The sequence below is a fragment of the Phyllobates terribilis genome, unplaced genomic scaffold (genome assembly GCF_046119375.1).
Source record: "Phyllobates terribilis strain yellow unplaced genomic scaffold, ASM4611937v1 Scaffold_138__1_contigs__length_4804227, whole genome shotgun sequence".
NCBI lineage: Eukaryota > Metazoa > Chordata > Amphibia > Anura > Dendrobatidae > Phyllobates > Phyllobates terribilis.
This window is the reverse complement of record NW_027362898.1, coordinates 577828-598153: the sequence shown is the minus strand read 5'-3', so window position 1 is coordinate 598153 and position 20326 is coordinate 577828. Positions and strand designations below refer to the sequence as shown.

At 45.4% G+C, this 20326-nt stretch overlaps 15 non-coding genes and 1 pseudogene across 15 annotated transcripts; all 16 read right to left on the bottom strand.

The window, feature by feature from the left end:
• Positions 1-640: 640 nt before the first annotated feature.
• Positions 641-831, bottom strand: LOC141205225 (U2 spliceosomal RNA). The gene has a single exon (XR_012275996.1). It is a non-coding gene; the product is annotated as a U2 spliceosomal RNA (small nuclear RNA).
• A 1118-nt stretch (positions 832-1949) lies between these two features.
• On the bottom strand, positions 1950-2140 carry LOC141205223 (U2 spliceosomal RNA). The gene has a single exon (XR_012275994.1). It is a non-coding gene; the product is annotated as a U2 spliceosomal RNA (small nuclear RNA).
• A 1118-nt stretch (positions 2141-3258) lies between these two features.
• On the bottom strand, positions 3259-3449 carry LOC141205222 (U2 spliceosomal RNA). The gene has a single exon (XR_012275993.1). It is a non-coding gene; the product is annotated as a U2 spliceosomal RNA (small nuclear RNA).
• A 1119-nt stretch (positions 3450-4568) lies between these two features.
• Positions 4569-4759, bottom strand: LOC141205344 (U2 spliceosomal RNA). The gene has a single exon (XR_012276111.1). It is a non-coding gene; the product is annotated as a U2 spliceosomal RNA (small nuclear RNA).
• Positions 4760-5877: 1118 nt separating this feature from the next.
• On the bottom strand, positions 5878-6068 carry LOC141205221 (U2 spliceosomal RNA). Its single transcript, XR_012275992.1, has one exon. It is a non-coding gene; the product is annotated as a U2 spliceosomal RNA (small nuclear RNA).
• Positions 6069-7191: 1123 nt separating this feature from the next.
• Positions 7192-7382, bottom strand: LOC141205220 (U2 spliceosomal RNA). The gene has a single exon (XR_012275991.1). It is a non-coding gene; the product is annotated as a U2 spliceosomal RNA (small nuclear RNA).
• Positions 7383-8509: 1127 nt separating this feature from the next.
• On the bottom strand, positions 8510-8700 carry LOC141205219 (U2 spliceosomal RNA). Its single transcript, XR_012275990.1, has one exon. It is a non-coding gene; the product is annotated as a U2 spliceosomal RNA (small nuclear RNA).
• Positions 8701-9823: 1123 nt separating this feature from the next.
• LOC141205379 (U2 spliceosomal RNA) lies at positions 9824-10014 on the bottom strand. The gene has a single exon (XR_012276146.1). It is a non-coding gene; the product is annotated as a U2 spliceosomal RNA (small nuclear RNA).
• Positions 10015-11136: 1122 nt separating this feature from the next.
• LOC141205438 (U2 spliceosomal RNA) lies at positions 11137-11319 on the bottom strand. The gene has a single exon (XR_012276204.1). It is a non-coding gene; the product is annotated as a U2 spliceosomal RNA (small nuclear RNA).
• A 524-nt stretch (positions 11320-11843) lies between these two features.
• On the bottom strand, positions 11844-11959 carry LOC141205518 (U2 spliceosomal RNA; annotated as a pseudogene).
• A 1126-nt stretch (positions 11960-13085) lies between these two features.
• LOC141205404 (U2 spliceosomal RNA) lies at positions 13086-13276 on the bottom strand. Its single transcript, XR_012276171.1, has one exon. It is a non-coding gene; the product is annotated as a U2 spliceosomal RNA (small nuclear RNA).
• A 1121-nt stretch (positions 13277-14397) lies between these two features.
• On the bottom strand, positions 14398-14588 carry LOC141205218 (U2 spliceosomal RNA). The gene has a single exon (XR_012275989.1). It is a non-coding gene; the product is annotated as a U2 spliceosomal RNA (small nuclear RNA).
• Positions 14589-15708: 1120 nt separating this feature from the next.
• Positions 15709-15899, bottom strand: LOC141205216 (U2 spliceosomal RNA). The gene has a single exon (XR_012275988.1). It is a non-coding gene; the product is annotated as a U2 spliceosomal RNA (small nuclear RNA).
• Positions 15900-17022: 1123 nt separating this feature from the next.
• On the bottom strand, positions 17023-17213 carry LOC141205215 (U2 spliceosomal RNA). The gene has a single exon (XR_012275987.1). It is a non-coding gene; the product is annotated as a U2 spliceosomal RNA (small nuclear RNA).
• Positions 17214-18337: 1124 nt separating this feature from the next.
• Positions 18338-18528, bottom strand: LOC141205214 (U2 spliceosomal RNA). The gene has a single exon (XR_012275986.1). It is a non-coding gene; the product is annotated as a U2 spliceosomal RNA (small nuclear RNA).
• A 1119-nt stretch (positions 18529-19647) lies between these two features.
• LOC141205213 (U2 spliceosomal RNA) lies at positions 19648-19838 on the bottom strand. The gene has a single exon (XR_012275985.1). It is a non-coding gene; the product is annotated as a U2 spliceosomal RNA (small nuclear RNA).
• Positions 19839-20326: the final 488 nt, after the last annotated feature.

Genomic DNA, 20326 nt, shown 5'->3' with positions numbered 1-20326 from the left:
CACTGAGAAGCTCACAGAGACCGCCATAAGCAACAGTTTAAAAGAATGCCACAGACTAATCAACCAAACTGTTTGGGTTGGTTTCTCTTTTATAGTCTGCAGGCATTAAATGAAAGAAGTCAGTGTTCCAGCAGAGGGAGACAACGTTTCAGAAAAGGCATTGTAGCAAACCAAAAAAGAAATTTTAAGCGCAGCAGAGTAACCAGCTCACATACCTGTTAGCTCAGGTGAGTTTAAAAGGCTGCTGTTGATAACAAGGGCATTTGCTACATAGATGGTGTGTGTGCAACAATATACTGAAAGGTCAATTATATTGTGCAGCTTATCTCACCACCTGTAGTTATTTAGGTGAAAGCTCCAAAATGCTTGCCTAATATGTCTGTTTATCCAAAAGGAAGTATAGAGGGAGAGCTAGATAGATAGCATTGCATTACATTACATTACATGGCAATGCAATGCACAGTTGCTGAAGTTGAACCAAAATGAGCTTGTCATCTGGCTTCTGCAACTTTTAACATGAAAAATCCAATGAGGAGAAGAAAAGCAAAGCCAAAGAGTCCATCCCAAAATCCGACAAACAAGCAAAATGAACAAAAAGCATTGAATTCAATTCTTTCTGATTTTAGAAACTGCATTAAAGAAGGGGTGCACCGGTCCTGGAGATACTGCAATACCAGGTCAATGCGTGGAGTGGACAGAGCAAGCTCTTTTTCCATCTCCCTGTTCTAAAAATCCATTTAATATATGGTCCCCAGATAGGGGACGTATCAGATATTAAACTGATAAGAACAGATACTACACTTGATCTTAGCCAAAAGGCCGAGAAGCGATAACCAGAATTGGTTTCCGACTACGGTGCCACCCAAGGATTCTGAAAAGTCCATTTGTGGAGATGGCCACCTGGAATCCCGTTAAGAAGACATGCTGTCAACCTCTAGATCCCTCACATGCCTGCACTTTTCGGCTTGCTGCTGCTGCAATCCACGCGTTTTAGATCTGCATAACTCCACCTCTTTTAGCACAGTACCCTCAACCCCCGGCTGTTCCCACCCGCCTCAACACCGTTGGAAGGGAGGAGAACCAATTAAGGCGGGGGGGGTGGAACGAGCAGCTGTCTACCCTTAGCAGGAGGGTTGCTGATTAATTACCTCTCCTGCTGCTGCTGCTGCTGGCTGTCCAGCAGCAGACTGAAGGTGGCTGCTGCTGTGCGCAGGTATATAAAGGCTCAGAGCCTATTATGACAAGCGCAGCCAGCGTTCCATTGCCACATTCCGTCTACTGCAGGCGGGATACCTGGATGGCTGAATGTCACTGAGAAGCTCACAGAGACCGCCATAAGCAACAGTTTAAAAGAATGCCACAGACTAATCAACCAAACTTTTTGGGTTGGTTTCTCTTTTATAGTCTGCAGGCATTAAATGAAAGAAGTCAGTGTTCCAGCAGAGGGAGACAACGTTTCAGAAAAGGCATTGTAGCAAACCAAACAAGAAATTTTAAGCGCAGCAGAGTAACCAGCTCACATACCTGTTAGCTCAGGTGAGTTTAAAAGGCTGCTGTTGATAACAAGGGCATTTGCTAAATAGATGGTGTGTGTGCAACAATATACTGAAAGGTCAATTATATTGTGCAGCTTATCTCACCACCTGTAGTTATTTAGGTGAAAGCTCCAAAATGCTTGCCTAATATGTCTGTTTATCCAAAAGGAAGTATAGAGGGAGAGCTAGATAGATAGCATTGCATTACATTACATTACATGGCAATGCAATGCACAGTTGCTGAAGTTGAACCAAAATGAGCTTGTCATCTGGCTTCTGCAACTTTTAACATGAAAAATCCAATGAGGAGAAGAAAAGCAAAGCCAAAGAGTCCATCCCAAAATCCGACAAACAAGCAAAATGAACAAAAAGCATTGAATTCAATTCTTTCTGATTTTAGAAACTGCATTAAAGAAGGGGTGCACCGGTCCTGGAGATACTGCAATACCAGGTCAATGCGTGGAGTGGACAGAGCAAGCTCTTTTTCCATCTCCCTGTTCTAAAAATCCATTTAATATATGGTCCCCAGATAGGGGACGTATCAGATATTAAACTGATAAGAACAGATACTACACTTGATCTTAGCCAAAAGGCCGAGAAGCGATAACCAGAATTGGTTTCCGACTACGGTGCCACCCAAGGATTCTGAAAAGTCCATTTGTGGAGATGGCCACCTGGACTCCCGTTAAGAAGACATGCTGTCAACCTCTAGATCCCTCACATGCCTGCACTTTTCGGCTTGCTGCTGCTGCAATCCACGCGTTTTAGATCTGCATAACTCCACCTCTTTTAGCACAGTACCCTCAACCCCCGGCTGTTCCCACCCGCCTCAACACCGTTGGAAGGGAGGAAAACCAATTAAGGCGGGGGGGGGTGGAACGAGCAGCTGTCTACCCTTAGCAGGAGGGTTGCTGATTAATTACCTCTCCTGCTGCTGCTGCTGCTGGCTGTCCAGCAGCAGACTGAAGGTGGCTGCTGCTGTGCGCAGGTATATAAAGGCTCAGAGCCTATTATGACACGCGCAGCCAGCGTTCCATTGCCACATTCCGTCTACTGCAGGCGGGATACCGGATGGCTGAATGTCACTGAGAAGCTCACAGAGACCGCCATAAGCAACAGTTTAAAAGAATGCCACAGACTAATCAACCAAACTTTTTGGGTTGGTTTCTCTTTTATAGTCTGCAGGCATTAAATGAAAGAAGTCAGTGTTCCAGCAGAGGGAGACAACGTTTCAGAAAAGGCATTGTAGCAAACCAAAAAAGAAATTTTAAGCGCAGCAGAGTAACCAGCTCACATACCTGTTAGCTCAGGTGAGTTTAAAAGGCTGCTGTTGATAACAAGGGCATTTGCTAAATAGATGGTGTGTGTGCAACAATATACTGAAAGGTCAATTATATTGTGCAGCTTATCTCACCACCTGTAGTTATTTAGGTGAAAGCTCCAAAATGCTTGCCTAATATGTCTGTTTATCCAAAAGGAAGTATAGAGGGAGAGCTAGATAGATAGCATTGCATTACATTACATTACATGGCAATGCAATGCACAGTTGCTGAAGTTGAACCAAAATGAGCTTGTCATCTGGCTTCTGCAACTTTTAACATGAAAAATCCAATGAGGAGAAGAAAAGCAAAGCCAAAGAGTCCATCCCAAAATCCGACAAACAAGCAAAATGAACAAAAAGCATTGAATTCAATTCTTTCTGATTTTAGAAACTGCATTAAAGAAGGGGTGCACCGGTCCTGGAGATACTGCAATACCAGGTCAATGCGTGGAGTGGACAGAGCAAGCTCTTTTTCCATCTCCCTGTTCTAAAAATCCATTTAATATATGGTCCCCAGATAGGGGACGTATCAGATATTAAACTGATAAGAACAGATACTACACTTGATCTTAGCCAAAAGGCCGAGAAGCGATAACCAGAATTGGTTTCCGACTACGGTGCCACCCAAGGATTCTGAAAAGTCCATTTGTGGAGATGGCCACCTGGACTCCCGTTAAGAAGACATGCTGTCAACCTCTAGATCCCTCACATGCCTGCACTTTTCGGCTTGCTGCTGCGGCAATCCACGCGTTTTAGATCTGCATAACTCCACCTCTTTTAGCACAGTACCCTCAACCCCCGGCTGTTCCCACCCGCCTCAACACCGTTGGAAGGGAGGAGAACCAATTAAGGCGGGGGGGGGTGGAACGAGCAGCTGTCTACCCTTAGCAGGAGGGTTGCTGATTAATTACCTCTCCTGCTGCTGCTGCTGCTGGCTGTCCAGCAGCAGACTGAAGGTGGTTGCTGCTTTGCGCAGGTATATAAAGGCTCAGAGCCTATTATGACACGCGCAGCCAGCGTTCCATTGCCACTTTCCGTCTACTGCAGGCGGGATACCTGGATGGCTGAATGTCACTGAGAAGCTCACAGAGACCGCCATAAGCAACAGTTTAAAAGAATGCCACAGACTAATCAACCAAACTTTTTGGGTTGGTTTCTCTTTTATAGTCTGCAGGCATTAAATGAAAGAAGTCAGTGTTCCAGCAGAGGGAGACAACGTTTCAGAAAAGGCATTGTAGCAAACCAAAAAAGAAATTTTAAGCGCAGCAGAGTAACCAGCTCACATACCTGTTAGCTCAGGTGAGTTTAAAAGGCTGCTGTTGATAACAAGGGCATTTGCTAAATAGATGGTGTGTGTGCAACAATATACTGAAAGGTCAATTATATTGTGCAGCTTATCTCACCACCTGTAGTTATTTAGGTGAAAGCTCCAAAATGCTTGCCTAATATGTCTGTTTATCCAAAAGGAAGTATAGAGGGAGAGCTAGATAGATAGCATTGCATTACATTACATTACATGGCAATGCAATGCACAGTTTCTGAAGTTGAACCAAAATGAGCTTGTCATCTGGCTTCTGCAACTTTTAACATGAAAAATCCAATGAGGAGAAGAAAAGCAAAGCCAAAGAGTCCATCCCAAAATCCGACAAACAAGCAAAATGAACAAAAAGCATTGAATTCAATTCTTTCTGATTTTAGAAACTGCATTAAAGAAGGGGTGCACCGGTCCTGGAGATACTGCAATACCAGGTCAATGCGTGGAGTGGACAGAGCAAGCTCTTTTTCCATCTCCCTGTTCTAAAAATCCATTTAATATATGGTCCCCAGATAGGGGACGTATCAGATATTAAACTGATAAGAACAGATACTACACTTGATCTTAGCCAAAAGGCTGAGAAGCGATAACCAGAATTGGTTTCCGACTACGGTGCCACCCAAGGATTCTGAAAAGTCCATTTGTGGAGATGGCCACCTGGACTCCCGTTAAGAAGACATGCTGTCAACCTCTAGATCCCTCACATGCCTGCACTTTTCGGCTTGCTGCTGCTGCAATCCACGCGTTTTAGATCTGCATAACTCCACCTCTTTTAGCACAGTACCCTCAACCCCCGGCTGTTCCCACCCGCCTCAACACCGTTGGAAGGGAGGAGAACCAATTAAGGCGGGGGGGGGGGTGGAACGAGCAGCTGTCTACCCTTAGCAGGAGGGTTGCTGATTAATTACCTCTCCTGCTGCTGCTGCTGGCTGTCCAGCAGCAGACTGAAGGTGGCTGCTGCTGTGCGCAGGTATATAAAGGCTCAGAGCCTATTATGACACGCGCAGCCAGCGTTCCATTGCCACATTCCGTCTACTGCAGGCGGGATACCTGGATGGCTGAATGTCACTGAGAAGCTCACAGAGACCGCCATAAGCAGCAGTTTAAAAGAATGCCACAGACTAATCAACCAAACTTTTTGGGTTGGTTTCTCTTTTATAGTCTGCAGGCATTAAATGAAAGAAGTCAGTGTTCCAGCAGAGGGAGACAACGTTTCAGAAAAGGCATTGTAGCAAACCAAAAAAGAAATTTTAAGCGCAGCAGAGTAACCAGCTCACATACCTGTTAGCTCAGGTGAGTTTAAAAGGCTGCTGTTGATAACAAGGGCATTTGCTAAATAGATGGTGTGTGTGCAACAATATACTGAAAGGTCAATTATATTGTGCAGCTTATCTCACCACCTGTAGTTATTTAGGTGAAAGCTCCAAAATGCTTGCCTAATATGTCTGTTTATCCAAAAGGAAGTATAGAGGGAGAGCTAGATAGATAGCATTGCATTACATTACATTACATGGCAATGCAATGCACAGTTGCTGAAGTTGAACCAAAATGAGCTTGTCATCTGGCTTCTGCAACTTTTAACATGAAAAATCCAATGAGGAGAAGAAAAGCAAAGCCAAAGAGTCCATCCCAAAATCCGACAAACAAGCAAAATGAACAAAAAGCATTGAATTCAATTCTTTCTGATTTTAGAAACTGCATTAAAGAAGGGGTGCACCGGTCCTGGAGATACTGCAATACCAGGTCAATGCGTGGAGTGGACAGAGCAAGCTCTTTTTCCATCTCCCTGTTCTAAAAATCCATTTAATATATGGTCCCCAGATAGGGGACGTATCAGATATTAAACTGATAAGAACAGATACTACACTTGATCTTAGCCAAAAGGCCGAGAAGCGATAACCAGAATTGGTTTCCGACTACGGTGCCACCCAAGGATTCTGAAAAGTCCATTTGTGGAGATGGCCACCTGGACTCCCGTTAAGAAGACATGCTGTCAACCTCTAGATCCCTCACATGCCTGCACTTTTCGGCTTGCTGCTGCTGCAATCCACGCGTTTTAGATCTGCATAACTCCACCTCTTTTAGCACAGTACCCTCAACCCCCGGCTGTTCCCACCCGCCTCAACACCGTTGGAAGGGAGGAGAACCAATTAAGGCGGGGGGGGGGGGGTGGAACGAGCAGCTGTCTACCCTTAGCAGGAGGGTTGCTGATTAATTACCTCTCCTGCTGCTGCTGCTGCTGGCTGTCCAGCAGCAGACTGAAGGTGGCTGCTGCTGTGCGCATGTATATAAAGGCTCAGAGCCTATTATGACACGCGCAGCCAGCGTTCCATTGCCACATTCCGTCTACTGCAGGCGGGATACCTGGATGGCTGAATGTCACTGAGAAGCTCACAGAGACCGCCATAAGCAACAGTTTAAAAGAATGCCACAGACTAATCAACCAAACTTTTTGGGTTGGTTTCTCTTTTATAGTCTGCAGGCATTAAATGAAAGAAGTCAGTGTTCCAGCAGAGGGAGACAACGTTTCAGAAAAGGCATTGTAGCAAACCAAAAAAGAAATTTTAAGCGCAGCAGAGTAACCAGCTCACATACCTGTTAGCTCAGGTGAGTTTAAAAGGCTGCTGTTGATAACAAGGGCATTTGCTAAATAGATGGTGTGTGTGCAACAATATACTGAAAGGTCAATTATATTGTGCAGCTTATCTCACCACCTGTAGTTATTTAGGTGAAAGCTCCAAAATGCTTGCCTAATATGTCTGTTTATCCAAAAGGAAGTATAGAGGGAGAGCTAGATAGATAGCATTGCATTACATTACATTACATGGCAATGCAATGCACAGTTGCTGAAGTTGAACCAAAATGAGCTTGTCATCTGGCTTCTGCAACTTTTAACATGAAAAATCCAATGAGGAGAAGAAAAGCAAAGCCAAAGAGTCCATCCCAAAATCCGACAAACAAGCAAAATGAACAAAAAGCATTGAATTCAATTCTTTCTGATTTTAGAAACTGCATTAAAGAAGGGGTGCACCGGTCCTGGAGATACTGCAATACCAGGTCAATGCGTGGAGTGGACAGAGCAAGCTCTTTTTCCATCTCCCTGTTCTAAAAATCCATTTAATATATGGTCCCCAGATAGGGGACGTATCAGATATTAAACTGATAAGAACAGATACTACACTTGATCTTAGCCAAAAGGCCGAGAAGCGATAACCAGAATTGGTTTCCGACTACGGTGCCACCCAAGGATTCTGAAAAGTCCATTTGTGGAGATGGCCACCTGGACTCCCGTTAAGAAGACATGCTGTCAACCTCTAGATCCCTCACATGCCTGCACTTTTCGGCTTGCTGCTGCTGCAATCCACGCGTTTTAGATCTGCATAACTCCACCTCTTTTAGCACAGTACCCTCAACCCCCGGCTGTTCCCACCCGCCTCAACACCGTTGGAAGGGAGGAGAACCAATTAAGGCGAGGGGGGGGGGGGTGGAACGAGCAGCTGTCTACCCTTAGCAGGAGGGTTGCTGATTAATTACCTCTCCTGCTGCTGCTGCTGCTGCTGGCTGTCCAGCAGCAGACTGAAGGTGGCTGCTGCTGTGCGCAGGTATATAAAGGCTCAGAGCCTATTATGACACGCGCAGCCAGCGTTCCATTGCCACATTCCGTCTACTGCAGGCGGGATACCTGGATGGCTGAATGTCACTGAGAAGCTCACAGAGACCGCCATAAGCAACAGTTTAAAAGAATGCCACAGACTAATCAACCAAACTTTTTGGGTTGGTTTCTCTTTTATAGTCTGCAGGCATTAAATGAAAGAAGTCAGTGTTCCAGCAGAGGGAGACAACGTTTCAGAAAAGGCATTGTAGCAAACCAAAAAAGAAATTTTAAGCGCAGCAGAGTAACCAGCTCACATACCTGTTAGCTCAGGTGAGTTTAAAAGGCTGCTGTTGATAACAAGGGCATTTGCTAAATAGATGGTGTGTGTGCAACAATATACTGAAAGGTCAATTATATTGTGCAGCTTATCTCACCACCTGTAGTTATTTAGGTGAAAGCTCCAAAATGCTTGCCTAATATGTCTGTTTATCCAAAAGGAAGTATAGAGGGAGAGCTAGATAGATAGCATTGCATTACATTACATTACATGGCAATGCAATGCACAGTTGCTGAAGTTGAACCAAAATGAGCTTGTCATCTGGCTTCTGCAACTTTTAACATGAAAAATCCAATGAGGAGAAGAAAAGCAAAGCCAAAGAGTCCATCCCAAAATCCGACAAACAAGCAAAATGAACAAAAAGCATTGAATTCAATTCTTTCTGATTTTAGAAACTGCATTAAAGAAGGGGTGCACCGGTCCTGGAGATACTGCAATACCAGGTCAATGCGTGGAGTGGACAGAGCAAGCTCTTTTTCCATCTCCCTGTTCTAAAAATCCATTTAATATATGGTCCCCAGATAGGGGACGTATCAGATATTAAACTGATAAGAACAGATACTACACTTGATCTTAGCCAAAAGGCCGAGAAGCGATAACCAGAATTGGTTTCCGACTACGGTGCCACCCAAGGATTCTGAAAAGTCCATTTGTGGAGATGGCCACCTGGACTCCCGTTAAGAAGACATGCTATCAACCTCTAGATCCCTCACATGCCTGCACTTTTCGGCTTGCTGCTGCTGCAATCCACGCGTTTTAGATCTGCATAACTCCACCTCTTTTAGCACAGTACCCTCAACCCCCGGCTGTTCCCACCCGCCTCAACACCGTTGGAAGGGAGGAGAACCAATTAAGGCGGGGGGGGGGGGGTGGAACGAGCAGCTGTCTACCCTTAGCAGGAGGGTTGCTGATTAATTACCTCTCCTGCTGCTGCTGCTGCTGGCTGTCCAGCAGCAGACTGAAGGTGGCTGCTGCTGTGCGCAGGTATATAAAGGCTCAGAGCCTATTATGACACGCGCAGCCAGCGTTCCATTGCCACATTCCGTCTACTGCAGGCGGGATACCTGGATGGCTGAATGTCACTGAGAAGCTCACAGAGACCGCCATAAGCAACAGTTTAAAAGAATGCCACAGACTAATCAACCAAACTTTTTGGGTTGGTTTCTCTTTTATAGTCTGCAGGCATTAAATGAAAGAAGTCAGTGTTCCAGCAGAGGGAGACAACGTTTCAGAAAAGGCATTGTAGCAAACCAAAAAAGAAATTTTAAGCGCAGCAGAGTAACCAGCTCACATACCTGTTAGCTCAGGTGAGTTTAAAAGGCTGCTGTTGATAACAAGGGCATTTGCTAAATAGATGGTGTGTGTGCAACAATATACTGAAAGGTCAATTATATTGTGCAGCTTATCTCACCACCTGTAGTTATTTAGGTGAAAGCTCCAAAATGCTTGCCTAATATGTCTGTTTATCCAAAAGGAAGTATAGAGGGAGAGCTAGATAGATAGCATTGCATTACATTACATTACATGGCAATGCAATGCACAGTTGCTGAAGTTGAACCAAAATGAGCTTGTCATCTGGCTTCTGCAACTTTTAACATGAAAAATCCAATGAGGAGAAGAAAAGCAAAGCCAAAGAGTCCATCCCAAAATCCGACAAACAAGCAAAATGAACAAAAAGCATTGAATTCAATTCTTTCTGATTTTAGAAACTGCATTAAAGAAGGGGTGCACCGGTCCTGGAGATACTGCAATACCAGGTCAATGCGTGGAGTGGACAGAGCAAGCTCTTTTTCCATCTCCCTGTTCTAAAAATCCATTTAATATATGGTCCCCAGATAGGGGACGTATCAGATATTAAACTGATAAGAACAGATACTACACTTGATCTTAGCCAAAAGGCCGAGAACCGATAACCAGAATTGGTTTCCGACTACGGTGCCACCCAAGGATTCTGAAAAGTCCATTTGTGGAGATGGCCACCTGGACTCCCGTTAAGAAGACATGCTGTCAACCTCTAGATCCCTCACATGCCTGCACTTTTCGGCTTGCTGCTGCTGCAATCCATGCGTTTTAGATCTGCATAACTCCACCTCTTTTAGCACAGTACCCTCAACCCCCGGCTGTTCCCACCCGCCTCAACACCGTTGGAAGGGAGGAGAACCAATTAAGGCGGGGGGGGGGGGTGGAACGAGCAGCTGTCTACCCTTAGCAGGAGGGTTGCTGATTAATTACCTCTCCTGCTGCTGCTGCTGCTGGCTGTCCAGCAGCAGACTGAAGGTGGCTGCTGCTGTGCGCAGGTATATAAAGGCTCAGAGCCTATTATGACACGCGCAGCCAGCGTTCCATTGCCACATTCCGTCTACTGCAGGCGGGATACCTGGATGGCTGAATGTCACTGAGAAGCTCACAGAGACCGCCATAAGCAACAGTTTAAAAGAATGCCACAGACTAATCAACCAAACTTTTTGGGTTGGTTTCTCTTTTATAGTCTGCAGGCATTAAATGAAAGAAGTCAGTGTTCCAGCAGAGGGAGACAACGTTTCAGAAAAGGCATTGTAGCAAACCAAAAAAGAAATTTTAAGCGCAGCAGAGTAACCAGCTCACATACCTGTTAGCTCAGGTGAGTTTAAAAGGCTGCTGTTGATAACAAGGGCATTTGCTAAATAGATGGTGTGTGTGCAACAATATACTGAAAGGTCAATTATATTGTGCAGCTTATCTCACCACCTGTAGTTATTTAGGTGAAAGCTCCAAAATGCTTGCCTAATATGTCTGTTTATCCAAAAGGAAGTATAGAGGGAGAGCTAGATAGATAGCATTGCATTACATTACATTACATGGCAATGCAATGCACAGTTGCTGAAGTTGAACCAAAATGAGCTTGTCATCTGGCTTCTGCAACTTTTAACATGAAAAATCCAATGAGGAGAAGAAAAGCAAAGCCAAAGAGTCCATCCCAAAATCCGACAAACAAGCAAAATGAACAAAAAGCATTGAATTCAATTCTTTCTGATTTTAGAAACTGCATTAAAGAAGGGGTGCACCGGTCCTGGAGATACTGCAATACCAGGTCAATGCGTGGAGTGGACAGAGCAAGCTCTTTTTCCATCTCCCTGTTCTAAAAATCCATTTAATATATGGTCCCCAGATAGGGGACGTATCAGATATTAAACTGATAAGAACAGATTTTTTTGATTGAAGCTGCATCCAAGGCACTGAAAAATGTGACCGAAGTCACACCAAAACAGCGCACGAGGCGAGGATTCATGTGGACCCTTCCCGGAGGAGAGGGTCCCCAATAAACCATCCCCATCCCTCCGAGCCAGAAGGCCACAGCGAGGGTCAGGGATCTCCGATGCTCTCCCTAGCCGAAGCCGGAGAAGAGCCGTTTTCGTGCTCCCAGCTTCCATCTAGGCTGCCACCCTAGTGGAGCTGGAGCCTGTGTTGGTTTCTCAGCCCAAAGCTGACCGGACCTCCGACCGGGTTTATAAAAATTCCCCTTCCTAGCCCAGAGGCCAGGAATAGGGGGGGTTGCTCAGAAAGTATGATTGGCAAAGGTGCGGCGTGCTACGAAGCCAAATCTTTCTGGGGTTCCCAGTCCCAGTAAGCTTGGACTCCCACCAGGGCGCCTACTCCTGGGGCACATTGCTCCAAAGCCCTCACACTTACCCAGCCTAGTGACTTCGATCCTGGAGGGCCATGTTTTCCATCAGATAACTCTATGAGCCACCTGGCGTACTAACAAGTGCACCAAACCAGTGTGTAATATGCATCAATTTACTAGGGCAGCCCAAGGACAAAACTGCCTTTTCAAAAGATACTACACTTGATCTTAGCCAAAAGGCCGAGAAGCGATAACCAGAATTGGTTTCCGACTACGGTGCCACCCAAGGATTCTGAAAAGTCCATTTGTGGAGATGGCCACCTGGACTCCCGTTAAGAAGACATGCTGTCAACCTCTAGATCCCTCACATGCCTGCACTTTTCGGCTTGCTGCTGCTGCAATCCACGCGTTTTAGATCTGCATAACTCCACCTCTTTTAGCACAGTACCCTCAACCCCCGGCTGTTCCCACCCGCCTCAACACCGTTGGAAGGGAGGAGAACCAATTAAGGCGGGGGGGGGGGGGGGGTGGAACGAGCAGCTGTCTACCCTTAGCAGGAGGGTTGCTGATTAATTACCTCTCCTGCTGCTGCTGCTGCTGGCTGTCCAGCAGCAGACTGAAGGTGGCTGCTGCTGTGCGCAGGTATATAAAGGCTCAGAGCCTATTATGACACGCGCAGCCAGCGTTCCATTGCCACATTCCGTCTACTGCAGGCGGGATACCTGGATGGCTGAATGTCACTGAGAAGCTCACAGAGACCGCCATAAGCAACAGTTTAAAAGAATGCCACAGACTAATCAACCAAACTTTTTGGGTTGGTTTCTCTTTTATAGTCTGCAGGCATTAAATGAAAGAAGTCAGTGTTCCAGCAGAGGGAGACAACGTTTCAGAAAAGGCATTGTAGCAAACCAAAAAAGAAATTTTAAGCGCAGCAGAGTAACCAGCTCACATACCTGTTAGCTCAGGTGAGTTTAAAAGGCTGCTGTTGATAACAAGGGCATTTGCTAAATAGATGGTGTGTGTGCAACAATATACTGAAAGGTCAATTATATTGTGCAGCTTATCTCACCACCTGTAGTTATTTAGGTGAAAGCTCCAAAATGCTTGCCTAATATGTCTGTTTATCCAAAAGGAAGTATAGAGGGAGAGCTAGATAGATAGCATTGCATTACATTACATTACATGGCAATGCAATGCACAGTTGCTGAAGTTGAACCAAAATGAGCTTGTCATCTGGCTTCTGCAACTTTTAACATGAAAAATCCAATGAGGAGAAGAAAAGCAAAGCCAAAGAGTCCATCCCAAAATCCGACAAACAAGCAAAATGAACAAAAAGCATTGAATTCAATTCTTTCTGATTTTAGAAACTGCATTAAAGAAGGGGTGCACCGGTCCTGGAGATACTGCAATACCAGGTCAATGCGTGGAGTGGACAGAGCAAGCTCTTTTTCCATCTCCCTGTTCTAAAAATCCATTTAATATATGGTCCCCAGATAGGGGACGAATCAGATATTAAACTGATAAGAACAGATACTACACTTGATCTTAGCCAAAAGGCCGAGAAGCGATAGCCAGAATTGGTTTCCGACTACGGTGCCACCCAAGGATTCTGAAAAGTCCATTTGTGGAGATGGCCACCTGGACTCCCGTTAAGAAGACATGCTGTCAACCTCTAGATCCCTCACATGCCTGCACTTTTCGGCTTGCTGCTGCTGCAATCCACGCGTTTTATATCTGCATAACTCCACCTCTTTTAGCACAGTACCCTCAACCCCCGGCTGTTCCCACCCGCCTCAACACCGTTGGAAGGGAGGAGAACCAATTAAGGCGGGGGGGGGGGTGGAACGAGCAGCTGTCTACCCTTAGCAGGAGGGTTGCTGATTAATTACCTCTCCTGCTGCTGCTGCTGCTGGCTGTCCAGCAGCAGACTGAAGGTGGCTGCTGCTGTGCGCAGGTATATAAAGGCTCAGAGCCTATTATGACACGCGCAGCCAGCGTTCCATTGCCACATTCCGTCTACTGCAGGCGGGATACCTGGATGGCTGAATGTCACTGAGAAGCTCACAGAGACCGCCATAAGCAACAGTTTAAAAGAATGCCACAGACTAATCAACCAAACTTTTTGGGTTGGTTTCTCTTTTATAGTCTGCAGGCATTAAATGAAAGAAGTCAGTGTTCCAGCAGAGGGAGACAACGTTTCAGAAAAGGCATTGTAGCAAACCAAAAAAGAAATTTTAAGCGCAGCAGAGTAACCAGCTCACATACCTGTTAGCTCAGGTGAGTTTAAAAGGCTGCTGTTGATAACAAGGGCATTTGCTAAATAGATGGTGTGTGTGCAACAATATACTGAAAGGTCAATTATATTGTGCAGCTTATCTCACCACCTGTAGTTATTTAGGTGAAAGCTCCAAAATGCTTGCCTAATATGTCTGTTTATCCAAAAGGAAGTATAGAGGGAGAGCTAGATAGATAGCATTGCATTACATTACATTACATGGCAATGCAATGCACAGTTGCTGAAGTTGAACCAAAATGAGCTTGTCATCTGGCTTCTGCAACTTTTAACATGAAAAATCCAATGAGGAGAAGAAAAGCAAAGCCAAAGAGTCCATCCCAAAATCCGACAAACAAGCAAAATGAACAAAAAGCATTGAATTCAATTCTTTCTGATTTTAGAAACTGCATTAAAGAAGGGGTGCACCGGTCCTGGAGATACTGCAATACCAGGTCAATGCGTGGAGTGGACAGAGCAAGCTCTTTTTCCATCTCCCTGTTCTAAAAATCCATTTAATATATGGTCCCCAGATAGGGGACGTATCAGATATTAAACTGATAAGAACAGATACTACACTTGATCTTAGCCAAAAGGCCGAGAAGCGATAACCAGAATTGGTTTCCGACTACGGTGCCACCCAAGGATTCTGAAAAGTCCATTTGTGGAGATGGCCACCTGGACTCCCGTTAAGAAGACATGCTGTCAACCTCTAGATCCCTCACATGCCTGCACTTTTCGGCTTGCTGCTGCTGCAATCCACGCGTTTTAGATCTGCATAACTCCACCTCTTTTAGCACAGTACCCTCAACCCCCGGCTGTTCCCACCCGCCTCAACACCGTTGGAAGGGAGGAGAACCAATTAAGGCGGGGGGGGGGTGGAACGAGCAGCTGTCTACCCTTAGCAGGAGGGTTGCTGATTAATTACCTCTCCTGCTGCTGCTGCTGCTGGCTGTCCAGCAGCAGACTGAAGGTGGCTGCTGCTGTGCGCAGGTATATAAAGGCTCAGAGCCTATTATGACACGCGCAGCCAGCGTTCCATTGCCACATTCCGTCTACTGCAGGCGGGATACCTGGATGGCTGAATGTCACTGAGAAGCTCACAGAGACCGCCATAAGCAACAGTTTAAAAGAATGCCACAGACTAATCAACCAAACTTTTTGGGTTGGTTTATCTTTTATAGTCTGCAGGCATTAAATGAAAGAAGTCAGTGTTCCAGCAGAGGGAGACAACATTTCAGAAAAGGCATTGTAGCAAACCAAAAAAGAAATTTTAAGCGCAGCAGAGTAACCAGCTCACATACCTGTTAGCTCAGGTGAGTTTAAAAGGCTGCTGTTGATAACAAGGGCATTTGCTAAATAGATGGTGTGTGTGCAACAATATACTGAAAGGTCAATTATATTGTGCAGCTTATCTCACCACCTGTAGTTATTTAGGTGAAAGCTCCAAAATGCTTGCCTAATATGTCTGTTTATCCAAAAGGAAGTATAGAGGGAGAGCTAGATAGATAGCATTGCATTACATTACATTACATGGCAATGCAATGCACAGTTGCTGAAGTTGAACCAAAATGAGCTTGTCATCTGGCTTCTGCAACTTTTAACATGAAAAATCCAATGAGGAGAAGAAAAGCAAAGCCAAAGAGTCCATCCCAAAATCCGACAAACAAGCAAAATGAACAAAAAGCATTGAATTCAATTCTTTCTGATTTTAGAAACTGCATTAAAGAAGGGGTGCACCGGTCCTGGAGATACTGCAATACCAGGTCAATGCGTGGAGTGGACAGAGCAAGCTCTTTTTCCATCTCCCTGTTCTAAAAATCCATTTAATATATGGTCCCCAGATAGGGGACGTATCAGATATTAAACTGATAAGAACAGATACTACACTTGATCTTAGCCAAAAGGCCGAGAAGCGATAACCAGAATTGGTTTCCGACTACGGTGCCACCCAAGGATTCTGAAAAGTCCATTTGTGGAGATGGCCACCTGGACTCCCGTTAAGAAGACATGCTGTCAACCTCTAGATCCCTCACATGCCTGCACTTTTCGGCTTGCTGCTGCTGCAATCCACGCGTTTTAGATCTGCATAACTCCACCTCTTTTAGCACAGTACCCTCAACCCCCGGCTGTTCCCACCCGCCTCAACACCGTTGGAAGGGAGGAGAACCAATTAAGGCGGGGGGGGGGGGGTGGAACGAGCAGCTGTCTACCCTTAGCAGGAGGGTTGCTGATTAATTACCTCTCCTGCTGTTGCTGCTGCTGGCTGTCCAGCAGCAGACTGAAGGTGGCTGCTGCTGTGCGCAGGTATATAAAGGCTCAGAGCCTATTATGACACGCGCAGCCAGCGTTCCATTGCCACATTCCGTCTACTGCAGGCGGGATACCTGGATGGCTGAATGTCACTGAGAAGCTCACAGAGACCGCCATAAGCAACAGTTTAAAAGAATGCCACAGACTAATCAACCAAACTTTTTGGGTTGGTTTCTCTTTTATAGTCTGCAGGCATTAAATGAAAGAAGTCAGTGTTCCAGCAGAGGGAGACAACGTTTCAGAAAAGGCATTGTAGCAAACCAAAAAAGAAATTTTAAGCGCAGCAGAGTAACCAGCTCACATACCTGTTAGCTCAGGTGAGTTTAAAAGGCTGCTGTTGATAACAAGGGCATTTGCTAAATAGATGGTGTGTGTGCAACAATATACTGAAAGGTCAATTATATTGTGCAGCTTATCTCACCACCTGTAGTTATTTAGGTGAAAGCTCCAAAATGCTTGCCTAATATGTCTGTTTATCCAAAAGGAAGTATAGAGGGAGAGCTAGATAGATAGCATTGCATTACATTACATTACATGGCAATGCAATGCACAGTTGCTGAAGTTGAACCAAAATGAGCTTGTCATCTGGCTTCTGCAACTTTTAACATGAAAAATCCAATGAGGAGAAGAAAAGCAAAGCCAAAGAGTCCATCCCAAAATCCGACAAACAAGCAAAATGAACAAAAAGCATTGAATTCAATTCTTTCTGATTTTAGAAACTGCATTAAAGAAGGGGTGCACCGGTCCTGGAGATACTGCAATACCAGGTCAATGCGTGGAGTGGACAGAGCAAGCTCTTTTTCCATCTCCCTGTTCTAAAAATCCATTTAATATATGGTCCCCAGATAGGGGACGTATCAGATATTAAACTGATAAGAACAGATACTACACTTGATCTTAGCCAAAAGGCCGAGAAGCGATAACCAGAATTGGTTTCCGACTACGGTGCCACCCAAGGATTCTGAAAAGTCCATTTGTGGAGATGGCCACCTGGACTCCCGTTAAGAAGACATGCTGTCAACCTCTAGATCCCTCACATGCCTGCACTTTTCGGCTTGCTGCTGCTGCAATCCACGCGTTTTAGATCTGCATAACTCCACCTCTTTTAGCACAGTACCCTCAACCCCCGGCTGTTCCCACCCGCCTCAACACCGTTGGAAGGGAGGAGAACCAATTAAGGCGGGGGGGGGGGGGGTGGAACGAGCAGCTGTCTACCCTTAGCAGGAGGGTTGCTGATTAATTACCTCTCCTGCTGCTGCTGCTGCTGGCTGTCCAGCAGCAGACTGAAGGTGGCTGCTGCTGTGCGCAGGTATATAAAGGCTCAGAGCCTATTATGACACGCGCAGCCAGCGTTCCATTGCCACATTCCGTCTACTGCAGGCGGGATACCTGGATGGCTGAATGTCACTGAGAAGCTCACAGAGACCGCCATAAGCAACAGTTTAAAAGAATGCCACAGACTAATCAACCAAACTTTTTGGGTTGGTTTCTCTTTTATAGTCTGCAGGCATTAAATGAAAGAAGTCAGTGTTCCAGCAGAGGGAGACAACGTTTCAGAAAAGGCATTGTAGCAAACCAAAAAAGAAATTTTAAGCGCAGCAGAGTAACCAGCTCACATACCTGTTAGCTCAGGTGAGTTTAAAAGGCTGCTGTTGATAACAAGGGCATTTGCTAAATAGATGGTGTGTGTGCAACAATATACTGAAAGGTCAATTATATTGTGCAGCTTATCTCACCACCTGTAGTTATTTAGGTGAAAGCTCCAAAATGCTTGCCTAATATGTCTGTTTATCCAAAAGGAAGTATAGAGGGAGAGCTAGATAGATAGCATTGCATTACATTACATTACATGGCAATGCAATGCACAGTTGCTGAAGTTGAACCAAAATGAGCTTGTCATCTGGCTTCTGCAACTTTTAACATGAAAAATCCAATGAGGAGAAGAAAAGCAAAGCCAAAGAGTCCATCCCAAAATCCGACAAACAAGCAAAATGAACAAAAAGCATTGAATTCAATTCTTTCTGATTTTAGAAAATGCATTAAAGAAGGGGTGCACCGGTCCTGGAGATACTGCAATACCAGGTCAATGCGTGGAGTGGACAGAGCAAGCTCTTTTTCCATCTCCCTGTTCTAAAAATCCATTTAATATATGGTCCCCAGATAGGGGACGTATCAGATATTAAACTGATAAGAACAGATACTACACTTGATCTTAGCCAAAAGGCCGAGAAGCGATAACCAGAATTGGTTTCCGACTACGGTGCCACCCAAGGATTCTGAAAAGTCCATTTGTGGAGATGGCCACCTTGACTCCCGTTAAGAAGACATGCTGTCAACCTCTAGATCCCTCACATGCCTGCACTTTTCGGCTTGCTGCTGCTGCAATCCACGCGTTTTAGATCTGCATAACTCCACCTCTTTTAGCACAGTACCCTCAACCCCCGGCTGTTCCCACCCGCCTCAACACCGTTGGAAGGGAGGAGAACCAATTAAGGCGGGGGGGGGTGGAACGAGCAGCTGTCTACCCTTAGCAGGAGGGTTGCTGATTAATTACCTCTCCTGCTGCTGCTGCTGCTGGCTGTCCAGCAGCAGACTGAAGGTGGCTGCTGCTGTGCGCAGGTATATAAAGGCTCAGAGCCTATTATGACACGCGCAGCCAGCGTTCCATTGCCACATTCCGTCTACTGCAGGCGGGATACCTGGATGGCTGAATGTCACTGAGAAGCTCACAGAGACCGCCATAAGCAACAGTTTAAAAGAATGCCACAGACTAATCAACCAAACTTTTTGGGTTGGTTTCTCTTTTATAGTCTGCAGGCATTAAATGAAAGAAGTCAGTGTTCCAGCAGAGGGAGACAACGTTTCAGAAAAGGCATTGTAGCAAACCAAAAAAGAAATTTTAAGCGCAGCAGAGTAACCAGCTCACATACCTGTTAGCTCAGGTGAGTTTAAAAGGCTGCTGTTGATAACAAGGGCATTTGCTAAATAGATGGTGTGTGTGCAACAATATACTGAAAGGTCAATTATATTGTGCAGCTTATCTCACCACCTGTAGTTATTTAGGTGAAAGCTCCAAAATGCTTGCCTAATATGTCTGTTTATCCAAAAGGAAGTATAGAGGGAGAGCTAGATAGATAGCATTGCATTACATTACATTACATGGCAATGCAATGCACAGTTGCTGAAGTTGAACCAAAATGAGCTTGTCATCTGGCTTCTGCAACTTTTAACATGAAAAATCCAATGAGGAGAAGAAAAGCAAAGCCAAAGAGTCCATCCCAAAATCCGACAAACAAGCAAAATGAACAAAAAGCATTGAATTCAATTCTTTCTGATTTTAGAAACTGCATTAAAGAAGGGGTGCACCGGTCCTGGAGATACTGCAATACCAGGTCAATGCGTGGAGTGGACAGAGCAAGCTCTTTTTCCATCTCCCTGTTCTAAAAATCCATTTAATATATGGTCCCCAGATAGGGGACGTATCAGATATTAAACTGATAAGAACAGATACTACACTTGATCTTAGCCAAAAGGCCGAGAAGCGATAACCAGAATTGGTTTCCGACTACGGTGCCACCCAAGGATTCTGAAAAGTCCATTTGTGGAGATGGCCACCTGGACTCCCGTTAAGAAGACATGCTGTCAACCTCTAGATCCCTCACATGCCTGCACTTTTCGGCTTGCTGCTGCTGCAATCCACGCGTTTTAGATCTGCATAACTCCACCTCTTTTAGCACAGTACCCTCAACCCCCGGCTGTTCCCACCCGCCTCAACACCGTTGGAAGGGAGGAGAACCAATTAAGGCGGGGGGGGGGGGTGGAACGAGCAGCTGTCTACCCTTAGCAGGAGGGTTGCTGATTAATTACCTCTCCTGCTGCTGCTGCTGCTGGCTGTCCAGCAGCAGACTGAAGGTGGCTGCTGCTGTGCGCAGGTATATAAAGGCTCAGAGCCTATTATGACACGCGCAGCCAGCGTTCCATTGCCACATTCCGTCTACTGCAGGCGGGATACCTGGATGGCTGAATGTCACTGA